This window comes from Macaca fascicularis, chromosome 16, assembly GCF_037993035.2.
Source record: "Macaca fascicularis isolate 582-1 chromosome 16, T2T-MFA8v1.1".
Taxonomy (NCBI): Eukaryota; Metazoa; Chordata; class Mammalia; order Primates; family Cercopithecidae; genus Macaca; species Macaca fascicularis.
The window spans coordinates 8,393,661-8,407,584 of record NC_088390.1 but is presented as its reverse complement, the minus strand read 5'-3'; the positions used below and the strand labels follow the sequence as shown (position 1 = coordinate 8,407,584).

The 13,924-nt window shown below is 48.9% G+C and overlaps 1 non-coding gene across 1 annotated transcript; it reads right to left on the bottom strand.

The window, feature by feature from the left end:
- Positions 1-6,887: 6,887 nt before the first annotated feature.
- LOC123569612 (small nucleolar RNA SNORA69) lies at positions 6,888-7,025 on the bottom strand. Its single transcript, XR_006693427.1, has one exon. It is a non-coding gene; the product is annotated as a small nucleolar RNA SNORA69 (small nucleolar RNA).
- Positions 7,026-13,924: the final 6,899 nt, after the last annotated feature.

Genomic DNA, 13,924 nt, shown 5'->3' with positions numbered 1-13,924 from the left:
GTTTCTTTTTTTTTTTTTTTTTTTTTTTTTTTTTGAGACGAAGTCTCGCTCTGTCGCCCGGTCTGGAGTGCAGTATGATCTCGGCTCACTGCAACCTCTGCCTCCCGGGTTCAAGTGATTCTCCTGCCTGAGCCTCCCAAGTAGCTGGGATTACAGGTGCCTGCCACTATGCCCAGCTAATTTTTTGTATTTTTAGTAGAGACGGAGTTTCACCTTGTTGGCCAGGTGGGTCTCAAACTCCTGACCTTGTGATTCACCCGCCTCGGCCTCCCAAAGTGCTGGGATTACAGGCGTAAGCCACTGCACCCGGCTTTTTTCTTGAGTTTCTAAGGGTCTTTAATAATAAGCATTTCTCACAGCAACACACAACATGGAAGAATCTTGGAAATTGAAGTTTCCTGAAAAATGTAACCCCCAGAAGACTACACAGTACATGTGATGCCATTTTTATAGAGCCCATAACCAAGTTCAACAAACAAAGCATTGTTTAAGCTTATGTAAGCTTATGATTGCTTGGTAGTTTTTTGTTTTTTGTTTTTTGGTTTTGTTTATACTTTGAGTTCTAGGGTACATGTGCACAACATGCAGGTTTGTTACATATGTACGCATGTGCCACGTTGGTGTGCTGCACCCATTAACTCGTCATTTACATTAGGTATATCTCCTAATGCTATCCCTCCCCCCTCCCCCCTCCCCACAATAGGCCCCGATGTGTGATATTCCCCTTCCTGTGTCCAAGTGACCTCATTGTTCAATTCCTACCTGTGAGTGAGAACATGCGGTATTTGGTTTTCTGTTCTTGCAATAGTTTGCTGAGAATGATGGTTTCCAGCTGCATCCATGTCCCTACAAAGGACACGAACTCATCCTTTTTTATGGCTGCGTAGTATTCCATGGTGTATATGTGCCACAGTTTCTTCATCCAGTCTGTCACTGATGGACATTTGGGTGGATTCCAAGTCTTTGCTATTGTGAATAGTGCCACAATAAACATACGTGTGCATGTATCTTTATAGCAGCATGATTTATAGTCCTTTGGGTATATACCCAGTAATGGGATGGCTGGGTCAAATGGTATTTCTAGTTCTAGATCCTTGAGGAATCACCATACTGTTTTCCACATGGTTGAACTAGTTTACAGTCCCACCAACAGTGTAAAAGTGTTCCTATTTCTCCACATCCTCTCCAGCACCTGTTGTTTCCTGACTTTTTAATGATCGCCATTCTAATTGGTGTGAGATGGTATTTCATTGTGGTTTTGATTTGCATTTCTCTGATAGCGAGTTGATGATGAGCATTTTTTCATGTGTCTGTTGGGTGTATAAATGTCTTCTTTTGAGAAGTGTCTGTTCATATCCTTTGCCTACTTTTTGATGGGGTTGTTTGTTTTTTTCTTGTAAATTTGGTTGAGTTCTTTGCAGGTTCTGGATATTAGCCCTTTGTCAGAAGAGTAGATTGCAAAAATTTTCTCCCATTCTGTAGGTTGCCTGTTCACTCTGATGGTAGTTTCTTTTGCTGTGCAGAAGCTCTTTAGTTTAATTAGATCCCATTTGTTGCATGGTAGTTTTTTAAAAGCAGTGGCACAGTGAACACGAAATGTCATATGATGGTTACTTCTCAAGAAGGTAGAGGAATGGGATGAGGAGTGTTACACAGGCACATACACATTACTAGTAAGAGTCTAGCTCCTGGGTTGGGTGATAGATGTATGGATATACTTTTTTTTTTTTTTTTTTTTTTGAGACAAATCTCACTTTATCACCTAGGCTGGAGTGTAGCCGAACTCCTGGGCTCAAGCCATCCTCCCACTTCAGCCTCCCGAGTAGCTGGGACTACAGGTGTGGTGATGCACCTGGGCTCAAGCGATCTTCCCGCCTTGGCCTCCCAAAGTGCTAGGATTACAGGCACAAGCTACTGTGCCTAGCCAGGTATTTATTATTTATCATATTATAATCATTTACAACTAACATAGATGTCATATCATCTTGTGAATGTATCGAACATTGTTTTTCAGAAGGTAATTACAAATAGTTCAAGAAAAGAAATGTAATCTAAGTGATTACTAGCTCTGCAACAAAAGATATTTATATAGTCACAATGTATAAGGTAAACACTGTTCATTGCCTTTCAACTCTTAGAATCAACAGATGGACAAAGCAAGGAAGACTTAATTATAGCCACAAAAGTAAACATAACTGTCATCAGCCTTGATGTTGCACAAGCAAAAGTCTAGAAGAGGTAAACTGAGAGGTGGAAGGAGTAGAAGAGAACTGAAGGGAAGCTGTCCACTAGTAACACAGAGAGAATTGACAGAGAAATTCCCTAGCTTCCTTGCTCCTAGGTTGGGATATCTCTAACTCATGTCCTACATCAGGAGCTGACAAACTTTTTCTGTAAAAAAAATCCAGATAATAGGCCGGGCACGGTGGCTCACGCCTGTAATCCCAATGCTTTGGGAGGCCGAGGTGGGCAGATCACGAAGTCAGGAGTTTGAGACCAGCTCAGTCAACATGGTGAAACCCTGTCTCTACTAAAAACACACACGCACCAAAAAAAAAAAAAAAAAAAACCAGCCAGGCGTGGTGACTCACGCCTGTAATCCCAGATACTCAGGAGACTGAGGCAGGAGAATTACTTGAACCCGGGAGGCAGAGGTTGCAGTGAGCAGAGATCGCATCACTGCACTCCAGCCTGGGAGTCAGAGTGAGACTCTCTCAAAAACAAACCAAAAAAAAGTTAAAAATAAATAAGTAGGCCGGGCGTGGTGGCTCAAGCCTGTAATCCCAGCACTTTGGGAGGCTGAGACGGGCGGATCACGAGGTCAGAAGATCGAGACCATCCTGGCTAACACGGTGAAACCCCGTCTCTACTAAAAAATACAAAAAACTAGCTGGGTGAGGTGGCGGGCGCCTGTAGTCCCAGCTACTTGGGAGGCTGAGGCAGGAGAATGGTGGGAACCCGGGAGGCGGAGCTTGCAGTGAGCTGAGATCCGGCCACAGCACTCCAGCCTGGGCGACAGAGCAAGACTCTGTCTCAAAAAATAAATAAATAAATAAATAAATAAATAAATAAATAAATACTTGAGGCTTTGTGAGCCATACAGTCTCTATCACAACTATTCCACTTGGCTATTATCCTGTGAAAGGATAATATACAAACACTGCCCTTCAACCTGGGTAACAGAACAAGACTTGGTCAAAAAAAAACAAGCCGTAGTCTGGAGACAGCCCAGGTTCAGCTGTAGAAGTTGAACAAGCCAAAGGTTCACTTTCCCAACTATTGATCTAATTACGTAACCTGGGATCAACCGAACAGACACAATGTCCCTGGACTTAAACTTGGGAGCCAGTGACACAAAGCAGGGACAGAGAAGAGTCTATTTTACAGTGGTGACAGCAGCCGGGCCAGGAGTCGCACTGTCAGCGGTATAAGCAGCAGCATCTGTTGTGGGCATTCCCAGCACAGTGGGCTTTGTTGTCATGCTGACCAGGACACCCAGTGACGGGGGGTGAAGGTCGTGTGAATCTACCATGCATGCTTGACAGGCCAGTTCTGTGGAGTGCTTTTGGTGGTAGCTTGGGCTGTGTTACCTCCCACACTCCTGCCTGTTTTTTTTTTTTTTTTTTTTTTTTGAGACGGAGTCTCGCTCTGTCTCCCGGGCTGGAGTTGCAGTGGCCGGATCTCAGCTCACTGCAAGCTCCGCCTCCCGGGTTCACGCCATTGTCCTGCCTCAGCCTCCCGAGTAGCTGGGACTACAGGCGCCCGCCACCACGCCCGGCTAGTTTTTTGTATTTTTTAGTAGAGACGGGGTTTCACCATGTTCACCAGGATGGTCTCGATCTCCTGACCTCGTGATCCACCCGTCTCGGCCTCCCAAAGTGCTGGGATTACAGGCTTGAGCCACCGCGCCCGGCTGTACTCCTGCCTGTTTTATAGGCTTGATCCTCTAGCTTTCCCGGAGACTCGGTGACTATCCAATATCCTGTCCGCAAACTCCATTTTCTACAAACATCATCAAAGTCATATTCTGCTGCTTATAATCCAGACTGATCCATTCTTCCTTTTGGGAAGTGCTCCTCCATCCTCATTTTAATAATATGTGTTAGGAAGAAGCATTTATTTCCCATTAATATTTCCAGGTAGATAGGTGAAAACCCCTAACTTCTCTCCCCATTTCTTCTTCATTCCTCCTCCAAAGAAGATGGAGCACCTTATCTGATTGGTGAATGCAGCAGTCAGGATAGGCAAGGTTATGCTGTGGTAACAAGCAACTGCAAAATCTCAGTTGCTTAAAACAGCAAAGATTTCTTTGTTGCTCAAACTCCATGTCACTGTTTGTTGTCTCAGGGCTCCTCTCCATGTCATCCTCATTCCGGAGCGTAGGATAATGAAGCAGGTACTACCTGGACCACTAACTGTTACCATGTCAAATGGAAAAAGAGTTTGTGCAGCCAATCAAGCACAGGCTCTTAAAGCTCCCAGCTAGAGGTGATACACATCACAACTAATGACATGTAACTGGTTAAAGTAGTCACATGCCTGCACTTTACTCAAAGAGGGACACCATCATGTTCCCAGAAGAAGAAATGCAGCTATTTCATTAATTGTACAAATAATTAACACAGTGGATTTGGGATGAAGGGACGTGTGGTGGTTCAGCTTCATCTGGGTTCTCTTTTGACAACCTGTTCACCTGAGACGGGCATGTGTTCCTGTCTGCTCTTGGTCACACAGTAAAAGCTCCCCAGGACTAGGCGATCAAGGGTGAATTTTTTTTTTTTTTCCCGAGATGGAGTTTTGCTCTATTGCCCAGGTTGGAGGGCAATGGGGTGATCTCGGCTCACCACAACCTCCGCCTCCCGAGTTCAAGAGATTATCCTGCCTCAGCCTCCCGAGTAGCTGAGATTACAGGCATGCGCCACCACGTCCAGCTAATTTTGTACTTTTAGTAGAGATGGGTGTTCTCCATGTTGGTCAGGCTGGTCTCGAACTCCTGACCTCCCGCCTCGGCCTCCCAAAGTGCTGGGATTGCAGGCGGGAGTCACAGCACCCAGCAAAAGTGAATTATTAAAAAGCCAATTTAACCAGAAAAAGTAAAGCCACATTTACAAACATCTTTACCAGTAATAATGGTACTATTGTGATCTACATATGCTTGTCTCCTATTGGTTGATGCCTGAAAACTCATCACTGTGGTTCCAGTGGGGACTGCAAAGTGGTGAACACGTGACCCAAACTCAAAATGATTGACCCAAGGCCAGGCGCACAGTGGCTTACACCTGTAATCTCAGCACTTTAGTAGGCCAAGGCAGGCAGATCACCTGAGGTCAGGAGTTCGAGACCAGCCTGACCAACATGGTAAAACCCCATCTCCACTAAAAATACAAAAATTAGCTGGGCATGGTGGCACACGCCTGTCCTCCCAGCTACTTGGGAGGATGAGGCAGGAGAATCGCTTGAACCCAAGAGGCAGAGGTTGCAGTGAGCTGAGATTTCACCACTGCACTCCAGCCTGGGCAACAGAGTGAGATCCATCTCAAAAAAAAAAAAAAAATGATTGACCCAAGCTAGATCCTTCTAGAGTTATTCCCTGGGACTTTGTAATTGAAGTCAAGTGCAAAGTCAGTGGTGAAACTATGAGGCTGAACTCTAAGTCTATGAGAAATTCCTTTCATTCTGGGGTAATCCCCACTCCTCTGCCCACTGACCCCACCCCACCCTGCTGATTCTCAAAGTATTATTTCAGAATCTACATTCAAATAATACTTTGAATATTATATTCGAAGTATTAGAGTCACTTAACTAATACTTTGTGAAACCCACATATATGTATGTGTGATTGTATCTGTGTGTATGTGTATGCACATATATAATGATATGTAGATGCATATATAAACACACATATATGTTATCCATGAATCATAAATAAGTACTACTACACTAATAGCTTTAAACATTTACAATAATATATTTTATAAAGGGCATAATAAGAGTAGAAGTATGGGGCCGGGCGTGGTGGCTAACGCCTGTAATCCCAGCACTTTGGGAGGCTGAGGTGGGCAGATCACCTGAGGTCAGGAGTTCAAGACCAACCTAACTAATATGGTGAAACCCCGTCTCTTCTAAAAATACAAAAATTAGCCAGGCGTGGTGGCACATGCCTGTAATCCCAGCTACTCAGGAAGCTGAGGCAGGAGAATCACTTGAACCCAGGAGGCGAAGGTTGCAGTGAGCCGAGATCATAGCCAAGATCATGACACTGCACGCCAGCCTGGGCAACAGAGCAAGACGCCGTCTCAAAATAAAAAGATTAAAAATATGGAATGTTGTTAAGTATTTATTTCTCGCCCCCATGGATCATCATATATATGCTGCTTCCAGAACACTTTGAATATATCCAGAATTCTCGAGTGAGATTGTCAGATGCAAATGCTATCTCTGCCAATTGCTAGCTCTGTGAACCTGAAATACTTAATCTCTTTGTGCCTCAGTTTCTTCTGAGAGAATGAAACCAACATGCAACATTTTGTATTTTCACCCTGGTATTCTTTTATTTTATTTTTCCTTAGAATTGTCCATGTCGGCCGGGCGCGGTGGCTCAAGCCTGTAATCCCAGCACTTTGGGAGGCCGAGACGGGTGGATCACGAGGTCAGGAGATCGAGACCATCCTGGCTAACACGGTGAAACCCCGTCTCTACTAAAAAAATACAAAAAACTAGCCGGGCGAGGTGGCGGGCGCCTGTAGTCCCAGCTACTCGGGAGGCTGAGGCAGGAGAATGGTGTGAACCCGGGAGGCGGAGATTGCAGTGAGCTGAGATCTGGCCACTACACTCCAGCCTGGGCGACAGAGCGAGACTCTGTCTCAAAAAAAAAAAAAAAAAAAAAGAATTGTCCATGTCAATCTGTCATGATTTTACTCTCACAAAGACAAAATCAAAAATCATTAACACAGCTTTTCTTTCAGCAGGATAATGGCAGTATTTAGTATTTCACAAAATGAAGCACTGTAATTGCAGCTTGCTTTTTCACTCTGACGTTCTAAATGCCCAATCTAGTCTTTTTTTTTTTTTTTTGAGACAGAGTTTCACTCTTGTTGCCCAGGCTAGAGTGCAATGGTGCCATCTTCCCTCACTGCAAACTCCGCCTTCTGGGTTCAAGCGATTCTCCTGCCTCAGCCTCCCAAGTAGCTGGGATTGCAGGCATGTGCCACCACACCCAGCTAATTTTTGTATTTTTAGTAGAGATGGGGTTTCACCATATTGGTCAGGCTGGTCTCGAACTCCTGACCTCAAGTGATCCACCCACCTTGGCCTCCCAAAGTGCTGGGATTACAGGCGTGAGCCACCGCGCCCGGTCTGGTCTTGTCTTAAATAAAATGGCAAGCCATGGTGAGGACCAAATTGAAGCAACTTTGGCAAAATTACATATTGTAACAAGCAGGCAGACTTGAAGTGGACCTGCCCACCTCAGATTTGCATCCTACCATTTGGGAATTCATTGCATGACCCACAGAGTCCGAACAGGAAGGCAGACAGGAGAGGAAGAGCTGCCAGTGAGATAAATGGCCTCTCTGGAATAGCGAAGAGTACAATTGTATTGTGGATTATCTGAATCAGTTAGGACTCTGTAGCTAATAAAAGAAAGGAGATTCAAACTGGTTTAAGGGATAAAGGGAATTTAATGACCTATAAAACTGAAGAATCAAGGCTGGTCTCAGTGGCTCATGCCTGTAATCCCAGCACTTTATGAGGCTGAGGCGGGCAGATCGCCTGAGGTCAGGAGCTCGAGACCAGCCTGGCCAACATGGTGAAATCTCGTCTCTACTAAAAACACAAAAATTGGGCCGGGCGCGGTGGCTCAAGCCTGTAATCCCAGCACTTTGGGAGGCCGAGACGGGCGGATCATGAGGTCAGGAGATCGAGACCATCCTGGCTAACACCGTGAAACCCCGTCTCTACTAAAAATACAAAAAACTAGCCGGGCGAGGTGGCGGGCGCCTGTAGTCCCAGCTACTCCGGAGGCTGAGGCAGGAGAATGGCCTAAACCCGGGAGGCGGAGCTTGCAGTGAGCTGAGATCCGGCCACTGCACTCCAGCCCGGGCTACAGAGCAAGACTCCGTCTCAAAAAAAAAAAAAAAAAAAAAAAAAACACAAAAATCAACCGGGTATGATCACAGGCGCCTGCAATCCCAGCTACTCAGGAGGCTGAGACAACAGAATCACTTGAACCCGCGAGGCGGAAGTTGCAGTCAGCCAAGATCTCGCCGTTGCACTCCAGCCTGGGCGACAGAGTGTGCCTCCATCTAAAAAAAAAAAAAAAAATTAGCTAAGGCATGGTGGCACATGCCGGTAGTCCCAGCTACTAGAGAGGCTGAAGCATGAGAATAGCTTGAACCCAGGAGGCAGAGGGTTGCAGTGAGCCGAGATCATGCCACTTCATTCCAGCCTGGGCAACAGAGAGAGATCCTGTCTCAAACAAACAAAAATAACTGAAAAATCAAGATAAAAGCTTCAGATGAGACTTGATCCTGGAACTCAAGTGATGATAAGAAGGACCTGGCTTTCCCCTTGTCTCTCCATTTCCAGTTTTGTGGTGTTGGCTCCTTCATCAGGCTGCCTCCCCAGCAACTCCAAGCTGCCTCTCACTGCACTAAAATGGCAGCCACTGATCCAGACGTTATATCCTCACACCACAATGTCCAGGGAAACAGGGAACGGCTCATTCAAGTGGCTCTTGGGTGGGTCTCGAATTAACTGTCTCTGAACTATTTGGTCCAAATTGGGACACATACCCATTTCGACCCAATCACAGTAACCAAGGGTTGTCTTAAATCAAGGAAGAGTAACTGGGCGCAGTGCTTCGCCTGTAATCCCAGCACTTTGGGAGGCCAAGAGGGGGCAGATCACAAGGTCAGAAGTTCAAAACCAGCCTGGCCAATATGGTGAAGCCCCGTCTCTACTAAAAAAACGAAAAATTAGCCGAGTGTTGTGGCGCACGCCCGTAGTCCCAGCTAATCGAGAGACTGAGGCAGGAGAATCCCTTGAACGCAGCAGGCGAAGGTTGCGGTAAGCCGAGATCAAGCCAGGCCACTGCACTCTAGACTAGGCCATAGTGTGAGACTCTGTCTCAAAAACAAAAAACAAAAAAACTCAGGGTCACTTTCAAATCCAATTTTTAGTCAATATTTTGTATTTTTAGTTTTAAGGTTCCCAAACAGTCTGGATTCAACCCCAACGCTTTCTCACAGAGGGCGGCTTCAGGTTTCGAACGGTGGACGGAGTGGGAGAGGCTTCGGTCAGCGGTGGTTGTGGGGAAGTTCGGGCGCAGCCCACGGCTCCATGCCCTGCGGCGGGGGCACGTGCAGGCACCAGCTTGAAAAACTCCATCGGGCGCGGAGCTGACCCACTCGGGTCCGAAGCCAACCCTAGTCGGATCAAGCAGCTGAACGCAGGCCCTGGGACCTGGTGACGGCCGTTGCGACCTCGAGAGTTCTGCGGGTGGGTGGGAAGCAGGAGTGGCGCGCTGAGGCGGGCGTCGGGCAGTGTTCTGGACAGCGGGAGTCAGTGCCTCAACTTCCCCAGGATTCTTCCGTGGGAGCAGCCCACTCCCACACTCCGCCCCGCGTGGGAGACGAGCCCTGAGAACCAGGAGACACAGCCAGGCCAGGAGACTCCAGAGCCCTGCCAGACTTGCTGAGACCCAGCTGCAGGAAGCCCTATGGCCGCGCTGCGCTCACGCACAGAGTCCGGGTCTCCCGCAGAGAGCCAGAGGCAGCCCCTGCGGGAGGGGCGGGGGCGGGGCTGGGGCGGGGCCAAAGCTGGACCTGGCCACGCCCCGGAGGATGAGGGGAGTCCCGCTAGGGTCGGGGGTCTCCCAGGAGCTCCAGCGCTCTGCTCCCCTTGGTGTCGCCCGAGGCTGCTGGAGGGTGGTGAGACCATGGCTTGGAGAGGACGTGCTGGGAAGCTAGGTCTGGAACCCGCCAGGCTCGCGGTGGAACTGTCGCGGGAGAGGCACTGCTGCACCGGGACGGTGGGCTGGTGGGCTGGCCACTCTGGAGAACCTGAGCCTGCAGTTACCTCTGTAGCTGAACCTGCGAATATGGAGGGAGGAAAGAGAAGCTTTCCGAGATGGCCAGAGAGCAAGCCAGGCTGAAGGGCTCCGGAAAGGATCACGGGAAGTGGGCTGGAGGGTTCCTTGCGGGTGGAAGGAGGAGGAGAGAGCTAGTGAGCAGGCTTGGGGGACCGGGGAGTGGGGGGAAGAGGGCGAGGCTCCTCTCTTTCCTCTGTTGCTTGTGGGCGTGATTGCAACCCCCACCCCCGCTTATCTGCGATGTCGGCCACAAAGATGTTGACCCGGAGCCCACAGAAGGCCAGTGCAAAGAGAGGCCCGTGCCCTTTACTCTCTGCCTTATCTTGTAGGAAAAGAAAAACTTTTTATCTGAGGCAGGCAAGCCTTTTAAAATTATCAGGCCCATGGAGAGGATCGTTTGAGCCCAGGAGTTCCAGACCAGCCTGGGCAACATGGTGAAACGCCGTCTCTACAAAAAATACAGAAATCAGTCGGGTGCGGTGGCTACTGGCTGTGGTCCCAGTTACTCAGCAAGCTGAGGCAGGAGGATCGCTTGAGCCCAGGAGGTCGAGGCTGCAGTGAGCCAAGATCGTGCCACTGCACTCTGGCCTGGGTGACAAAGCCAAACCTTGTGACCAAAAATAAATAAATAAATCAGGGCCAGAGAGGAATTAAAATGAGACAACAGTGACATCCGATTGCCCCCTTTGAGCTATGTGTTCATCTCTTGAACTGCTTGCACTGGCTTGCTATTGCCATAAGCAGCTATGAATTAACCTAGTAATGCCACACTGGATACTATAACCCACCCCCTACAGCTTAACAGTATATAGCCAATCACTAATCAATGAGGTTCCTTTAAACCAATGAGAATTCCTAACAACTTTGTATCAGCCCACAGCCCACTCTTTTTTGCCTTTGAAAACCTCCTTGTAACAAAGCCCTAATGGAGCTCATATCCAAGGTTACTTGGGTCTGAGTCTTCCTGGCAGCTGTCCTCCCTTTGTTTTTTGTTTGTTCGGTTGTGTTTTTTTTTTTTTTTTTTTTTTGAGACGGAGTCTCGCCCAGTCGCCCAGGCTGGAGTGCAGTGGCGCGATCTCGGCTCACTGCAAGCTCCGCCTCTCGTGTTCACGCCATTCTCCTGCCTTAGCCTCCCGAGTAGCTGGGACTACAGGCGCCCGCCACCAAACCCGGCTAATTTTTTTGTATTTTTTAGTAGAGACGAGGTTTCACCGTGTTGGACAGGATGGTCTCGATCTCCTGACCTCATGATCCAACCGCCTCGGCCTCCCAAAGTCGTTTTTTGTTTTTTGAGACAGAGTCTCGCTCTTGTCACCCAGGCTGGAGGGAAATGAAGCAATCTCAGCTCACTGCAACCTCTGCCTCCTGGGTTCAAGCGATCCTCCTGCCTCAGCCTCCCAAGTGGCTGGGATTACAGGCAGGCACAATGACACCCGGCTAATTTTTCATATTTTCAGTAAAGACGGGATTTCACCATGTTGGCCAAGCTGGTCTCGAAGTCATGACCTCAGGTGATCCACCTACCTCGGCTTCCCAAAGTGCTGAGATTATAGGCGTGAGCCACCACGCCTGGCCCTCTTGGGCTCAAGTAAACTCTTTGAGTCATATTTTGTGCCTCAGCCTCTTCCTTTTAGGTTGACAATTGACTCCCAGAATATGGAGGCTTCAGCTATGAGGAGCAGGGCCATGGGTGAAGAGTGCCCACACTGACTCAAAGAGAGGTCCCCAACTGGGGCCCAGCTTTCCCACCCTATCCCCTCAGGAATCTCTCCCCTGGGACGCCTGTGCCTTTCCTGAGCCTGTGGAAATGTTGGTTTCCTCCACCTCCCCAGCATGATAGACTGGGAGGGAATAAGGTGATAGTGGCTCTGGAACTCCCCAGCTGACTCAGTGAACCTCTCTGTACTACCCCCACCAGCATGCCTGGAACCCAGACAGGGCACAGCTGAGAGGCTTCTCCCATGGGCCCTCCTACGCCGCCGGTGAGGAAGTTGCAGGAGGCAACCCAGAGGGGCAGGAAGAACACAGGTAGGAGGGGACGCTGGACTCCCATAGCAGAGATGCCTGAGGGAGAGAGAGGGAGACAATTCGGGATGAGCTGAGTTACCTCCTGCCACCTGTCCTGCAACACCCCCCATCAGTCTCCCTTTTCTGTCCTCCTTACACCATCCCCATCTTGGGTCTATCCACACTCTCCTTGCTGTGGTCCTCATTCCCCGACATCCGCCCCTTTCCCATATAGCTGTGTTTCATGCCCTTCGGCCCCCTTGGACTGGCCAGCAGAATGCAGACCCCTCCAGGACAAACACACTCAGGTCACCCCAAAATGGAAAGCGGGATCTAACAGAAACCAACCCCTAAAAGTCAGGAAACATGGCAATGCCCTCCCTTCCTGTCTTCTCAGTCTCTTTTGGAACATATGGTTGTATTGTATGCACCTTTACGTCTCCAAAGTAATCCTTACCTGGTCCGCATCTCCCCATTATCCCACCATCAGAACATCTGAATTGGAGCATGGGGGCTTCCTTGGTGGCAGGACTCTAGAAGGGGATGAGGAGCCAGGAGAGAAGGTGTATGGGGTACGTGTCTGCCCCGGATGTCTGTCTTTCTGAGTAGCCCAGTGTGTCTCCGTCTTATGCCAAAGAGGGAGGGAGACCTGGGTGGGGAGGGGCTCCCCCTACCAGGACACTTGAAGGGTCAGGTGCACTGATTCCCGTCCCCACTACCACTACCTTCTGTTCCTGGGCTATCGTCCCCTGTTGCCTCCATTCGAATGCTCTTTCCCCAGATCTTCTCAGGGCTACTTCCTCTGGAAGTCATCTGGGTCTCAGTTCAAATGTCATATCTTCCAAGATCTTCCCTAAAGCCACCACCCTCCCCCAAAAAACACACACACAACATTCTATGCCACAGCCCTTGCTGTGTTTTCTGCTTACTGCTTACTGATTTTATCTTACTGCTGGTTTTTTTTTGGGGGGGGGGGCGTGTTTTGTTTTGTTTTGTTTTTTAGATGGAGTTTCGCTCTTGTTGCCCAGGCTGGAGTGCATTGGTGCCATCTCGGCTCACCGCAAACTCTGCCTCCCGGGTTCAAGCGATTCTCCTGCCTCAGCTTCCCAAGTAACTGGGATTACAGGCATTCACCACCACGCCTGGCTAATTTTGTATTTTTAGTAGAGAGGGGGTTTCTCCATATTGGTCAGGCTGGTCTGGAACTCCCAGTCTCAGGTGATCCGCCTGCCTTGGCCTCCCAAAGTGCTGGGATTACAGGCGTGAGCCACTGCGCCCAGCCCTTGTTTTGTTTTATTGAGACGGAATCTCGCCCTGTCGCCCAGGCTGGAGTGCAATGGTGCGATCTCGGCTCACTGCAACCTGCAACTTCCGCCTCCCAGGTTCAAATGATTCTCCTGCCTCAGCCTCCCAAGTAGCTAGGACTTACAGGCATGTACCACCACACCCAGCTAATTTTTGTATTTTTAGTAGAGACAGAGTTTCACCACGTCGGCCAGGCTGGTCTCAAACTCCTGACCTCAGGTGATCCGCCCGCCTTGGCCTCCCAAAGTGCAGGGATTACAGGCGTGAGCCACTGCACCCGGCCTAATTTTTGTATTTTTAGTAGAGACAGGGTTTCACCATGTTGGCCAGGCTGGTCTTGAACTCCTGACCTCAAGAGATCCGCCCACCTCAGCCTCCCAAAGTCCTGGGATTACAGGGGTGAACCACTGGCCCGGCCTGATCTTATCTTACTTATTAATTTGTTGACATGGTAATTGTCCCTGTCACCTCTCACCCTCAGGATGAAGGTTTCCTGAGGGCAAGGACCTTGTCTTTTTCATG